Here is a 6,391-nt window from a genome sequence, read left to right on the forward strand (position 1 = left end):
CATACATTGAAAGGTCCTAAGGGAAGTCTACATTATAAATATTATCAATTGAATATTTAAGTTTTGCACTGAAATAATCACGCTGGATATATGAAACTCTATGATGGTGAGCTACATAATGCAAGACAAGTACACTCATTACTGATCCCACAGCAACTGCAGCTGTAACAAAGGCAGCTTGTTTGAGTTTCCTGTCAAATTAAACGTTCTAAGCCAACATAATTTTATTCAGTAGGCACTGTTAGTGTAAAGCTCTGTTCATGTAGCTATGGGAGCCGAATTCCTAAAATGAACAATAAACTGTCTTTTAGAAGTTTGGCTGTGGAGACTAGGTGGCTTCTCATGAAATTCATGTGCATTTATACTGCCTGTGTGTAGCAGCACAGAGAATTGTTTCTGGCTTTCATTTCATGCACAGGGCTCTATCCTGCCACAGCAAACCTGATACTTTTACATATTTTGTCTAAGATTGAAACTCATTTGTGCTGTTCACACTACACCTTTGAGACCCCAACTCCTAACTACCTGTCTTGCTGCCAAGAACAATTACTTTGTCTCTCACCATGGGCACAGCAGATTTTCCCACACTGAAGAGAAACCACAAATTCTCTATAAACAGGGAAGAATGGACAGAAGACTTTTTTCTTCCCCCTAATATCTTAAGCGTCTGATTTTTCTTACATCTTTTGTTATGTATTTTATTGGTTTTCAGAGGCATTCAAGAGAAAACATGGGGAAAATCAATCTCAGTTGTTAAAAAATCTCAAGCACTTCTAAAAATTGGAGCAAGTTAGAGCTATCTGTTTATATAAAGTCCAGAAAGCTCCATTATGATCACATAATGTAGGCATGGCCAATTTGTGGTTCTTGAGCCACATGTAACCTTCAGGCAGTTCAAGTGAAGCTCTAATGGGGCTAAATCACGCAACAAACACATGTGTGCCCTGAGCTGCTGAACAGCCCAGACCTGCAGTTCTGGGGCAGCATCCATGGCCATGCTCCTCATCTCTCATCAGACAGGAATATCTGCAAAGATCCAACAGCAGCAGATAAAAGCAGGCACATTCAAAGTATTTTCAGAATGTTACCTCATAGCATTCATAACTATCATCTTCTGCAGCACTCCCCCCTTTAAAGTATCCATTTCCACTATTTAAAATATCACCAGAATTTCACCAGGTTACTTGAGGGCAGAGACCACTCAAATTCCTGTCTCTAAGAATCAAAGCACTGTGGGTAAGACATAGCACATGACTTGAAGAAAAGTGTTTCTACTGAAATGTTTCATTTCCTAACAGATTGGAAAAAACAAAATAGAATCTTTAGTTTTATGAAAGCAGATGTTCAAGAAGCAGATCTACATAGAACATTCAGAGGGAAGAATTAGTCTTCAGAAAGAAGTCACCTTTAAATATATTTAACCAGTAGTCACTTTCAGTCTTGTAGATTTATGGGAGAGAACTGTCACATGTGTCTCATGAGTTTAATTCCCTAGTCACAATTCACATGACTTAACATGCTCTAAGGATACTTCCTGGACATCTGCACTAAAAATTACTAACAGTGTACTCAGCTATAAGTGATTACATCATCTTGCTTCATCAGATGACTCCTCTGGTCTCTAAAATGTGATTCATGTAAAAGCTAAGTTTAATTTCTAATTTATTTCAGAAGTTCTGATTTCTTAGAATTCCCAAAATGGGGGGAAAATTAAGTTTCCTTAGAGAATAATTGAGATATTGTATAGTTTCTTTCCTCAAATTGCAGACCAACAAAAATTTCCTAACTAAAGAATCCAACTTATTGAAGAAAGATAACAAAGATGGTTTAATTGATGCATTAGCAATTTCAATAGCCCTTCTTTTCAAGCTACGCCATTATGAAGAGTAACTAAATTTTATCCAACTGCATTTTAGAAAGGAAAATATTCATACTCTGCTAATTATCAACTACAACAGGGACATTTGAAGCCATAATTCAATTTGCTGTGACTGGATGCAGCTACACCAACCTCAACAGGTTAATTATTGCTTCACAGACCTACATTCACCACAATAACAAACAGCTGTTTATTATTAACAAGACTCAATTTGACAAGTGGCTTTATTTTTTAATTATTCACTTTAATCTTTCACAAATTTTAATCATCATTTTCAATTACAATGAAGTTAGACTTGACAAGAATCTCCTTTGGGAAAACATTCTGGAAAAACAACATTTCCTTCAGGCTACTGATGTTCATGGTGCTTTTCAAGCTGCCCTATCAGTTTGGGTGATGTAACAAACTATGCCTGTGGTCAGGCTGTGGGCTTCATAGGTTGAAATACAAAAATCAGTCTTTATTTCTGTTTGCACAAGCAGTGCAAGTCTGCAGTATCAATGATCCATGTAACATGAATTTAGAAGAGCGTTCTTAAGCCTCTGACTTGATACTCATTGCACAGTTAAAAACACCTAAATCTTTGCAGAATAAGGTATTTCTATTGCAAATACTTCTAGCCTTCCCTTTTTTCAGTTCTGCTAATTCCATGCCTACCTCAACACATAGTTAGGTTGAAATTTTAAAACAATGTAAGTAACTGAATCAAATCTTTTGCACAGTTTTAGCAAGCCCTCCATAAAGCACAAGGCAAGATCCTCAAACTGATGCCATCAGTAGAACGTTGCTTAGTTACTTCAATGAACAAAGCTACTTGAGTTAAGATCAAAGTCTAATTACAACATCTGCATCACAGCACTAAGTTGATCTCATTGTAAACAGGATGAGTTTGTAATTCTTACACCAGGAAAAACTGAAGTAAAAGAATAGTCCCTTATTAGGAAAAAGAAATCCTCATTGCAATTTTTCAAAGTAATACATTTCTACAGTTCTTACAAAAGAACAGGAGTGGCCCTTGGTAACACCTGGACACCAATATAAATTCAAAGTAATTGCAAAATACATGCCTTAAAATCATCAATGCCTTCAAGTTATTCATGCAGGCAGAACCTCATTTCTTCCTGAGAACATCCTTCTCCAGGGTCAGCTTCGCCCTCTTGAATGCCAGAAAAAAAACCACACAGAATTCATGTTATTCCCAATACCTTAAATATATTTTCTATATCCACTGACAAGGTTGATCTACAAACCTAAATCCTGTTTCAGTGGGACACAACACAGAAAGACCCTGTTCCATTGTTTCCATTTCTTTGGTAGCTAAGAAATTCCGTTTCCACAAAAATAGCTAAGGTAACAGGGAATTCATTTTAAGCAATATAACCCAAGTACTGAGGAACTCTGAAAGAGAATAAATGGGAAAAAAGACCTTAAAGAAGCAGCATGAGCAATAATTGAACCCTTTTCCATTCAGGCCCACTCTAAGGAATTTTATATCACACCTAGGAATGTAGAAATATGACTTAGTCATTATTTCTGTGTGAATCTCCAATCTCTTCTTGTTAGAAGAAAAAGAAGAAACATCTTCCAACTTCCAAAGTCTGAAGCTAAGGAAATCAGTCACTGAAAATTCTTGCTATGGTTTTCTTCCATTTTTGTTCATGACAGCATTTGGGTGACATTACTTAACCAGCAACACCTGAAAGTCAGTATATTACAAAAGAAGATATTATGTGAAATATTTTGCATTGTAAAGTTTTCTGAGGTATGGAACTCTTCTAACAATGTAGAGATCATTCCCATTCCCTTTGTCAAGTTGTAACAGTCTTACATCAGTAAGATCAGTCATCAAAAATGGGAGTGGAAAGTACAAAGGGCAACACATTCCAGTAGCCTTAAATATCTTAAAGCCTTAATAGAGAAGATATCTTAAATATAGAAATACAAAAATACAGACAGTGAAGTGAAAATTCATACAAGATTAGAATAATTAATTAAGGGATGATGACAAAGGAGGACATGTTTGGCCATGACTATGCTCCAAGATATTTATTTCAGGAAAGAAGAATGTTGAAGGCAGAGGACCCCCCAAAGGCAGAGACTAAAATTATCATACTCCTCACAGACAATTCCTCCTACCAACAATTGGATTGACTATCTCTCCAAAGTTTCAAAAATACCTCTCCAGCTAAAGTATGAGATGTGCATAAATGTGGATAAACCACACAGCTATTCTGACACATAACAGTTCAAAAATATCTGTAGAATTATTCACATTCCCAAAAGGAATACATGCATCCCTGTAAAGACAGAGAAACTGCAGGTTTCAGTTCTTAAAATGCCTGCTTTCCCCTTCATACTGTCGTTCCTACTTATTTCTACCTTCAGGGAACCTATTCCAAGATACCCTAGTCACAAGTCACTGACCTTTTTGCTGTCTTAGTCCTTTTCTGCTTTGTAATTTGCTCCTCCCAAAGAGCACAGATGACTTCTATGAATACTGTGGCATATTTGATGCTTGAAAGAGAATTTCTTTAGCAGAACAAAAATACATTGCACTTAGCTGAGAACATAGTGGTTTACCTAACAGAATTCAAAACTTACCACTGCATGGGGTATAACGGTATGAAATTACTGGTGCTAAGGTGAAGTCAGATTTTGCCAACTTAATCAGCATTTCTCAGATAATACCAAGACCTCAAATGTCTCAGAAAATTGAAGGTACTCATATACCTCACCACAGAAAGAAAATTGGCTAGTAGGTAAAGAATAGTTCCATCCAGTCTAATCAAAATTATGATCTAGAGGCAACTGCTAACTATAACCCTTACGTAACAGAATTCCTTCCCAGTGAAGAAATATTATATTAATGCTTTCTTGTACTCCCCCCCACCCTTTAGATAGGAGTATAAATAAAAGACTAAAGAATTGCTATGGCAAGTATTAACATGCTTTGTAAGGACTCTCAACTAGGGAAATTACAAAAGTTTCAGGGTATCTCCAAAAATAGTAACATTCAAACACAAGTACTTTTTAGAATGAATTTGTTTCCTTATTTTTAAAATTGAATAAAATATGCTACATTCCACTAGATAATTAAACTGTGAATAAAAGTAAGTAGACAAGACTCCACAACAATAAGTTACAAGAGATGACAATATGTGGTAACTACTCAAATAGCTTCAGAAACCCACACCAACTGAGAGTGGTTTATAGAGAACTTGGATAGCATGCAAGTCAAACAGAAAACCTTACAAGGAAACAGTTCCCAAACAAGGAAGACCATCAATGTAAAGAAACTTTCTAGTGTACACATTGCTACATACTATCAATACACCAGCAACACCACAAACAGATCTGGAGAACAAGGAGCAGCAGCTCTGGAAGAGCTCAGGAACCAGCAGCCCAGTGTGATCAGAAGCATGGTGAGGCACTCTCTAAGAAGCCCAAGCCCAAGCAATACAGGCCTAGGAGTAATGCCCAAAAGCCCAGGCCATCAAACAAAACTGTACCAACAAGAGCAGATCCATGAACAAACCAGGCACTCCAGAGATAGCTGTAGAAATATCAGCCATCCCACCCAGAAAAAACCCCAAGTCTGAGCTTAAATAGAGCTTGGGGCTGATGGGCAGAGGGGTGGGTGGGGAGCCCAGGTAAATGTGGTCAGGGGAATTAAGGCCCCTTGGACTCTGAGTCCTGACAGGGCTTGAGAACAAAAACAGCAAAACAAAAGGAAGTGAAAACAAGTGCATCAAAGGCTTTCTAACATAATTAAACACTGAGCTCCCCTCCTAAAAGCTGATTGTTTCCCATGATAACCCAAATGGTTTAATTGCTAATGCATTTACCTAATTTTACAGTGTCCAAAGGAAAGGGATTTCAAATTTCACAAAAATACTTTAAATAAGGGCATTGAACCTAACCATGAAAAACAATTATTAGGAACCAAAGCCAAATGGAGTGAGCAAAACAAGTACCTGAAAAAATAATAATCTGAGTGCAGGTGATGCTGGCCAAGGTATTACAGATGTTTCACATACATCTTATTCTTAATTATACTAAACAGCTGCTGATTTAGTATTTAGTCTTTGTGCTACCTCTATATTAAAATATTTGTTCGTAGATCAATGTATTTAATTGAATCCTATCAATAAAAATTGTAAATAACCTGATCTTGCTGGAGTTTTTAAGTTAAGATTCAATTACATATACATTCCTCATCTAAAAATCAGTCCAACATGATTGCTCTGTGACTGTGCAAGGAAGTGTTAACAGCTGTTCTGAAGAAAGTAACATGGCCTATGACAAAACCTGAAAAAGATAAAAAAGAAAATCTACCTATCTGAATTGGAGGAAAGGAGAGAAAAGAACAACACATAGCTGTGCTGTGGAGGAAGGGAAGTGTAAAACAAGTTGTTAAACTTTTTTCAAGCTAAGTTCTAGGTGGGAAAACAGATCCACTGAACAACCAGCTTCAGATCTAAAGCCTTTAAGTTCTGTTCCTGCTCAAAAAGC

This window comes from Passer montanus, unplaced genomic scaffold, assembly GCF_014805655.1.
Source record: "Passer montanus isolate IOZ18808 unplaced genomic scaffold, ASM1480565v1 scaffold5, whole genome shotgun sequence".
In the NCBI taxonomy this organism is placed as follows: Eukaryota; Metazoa; Chordata; class Aves; order Passeriformes; family Passeridae; genus Passer; species Passer montanus.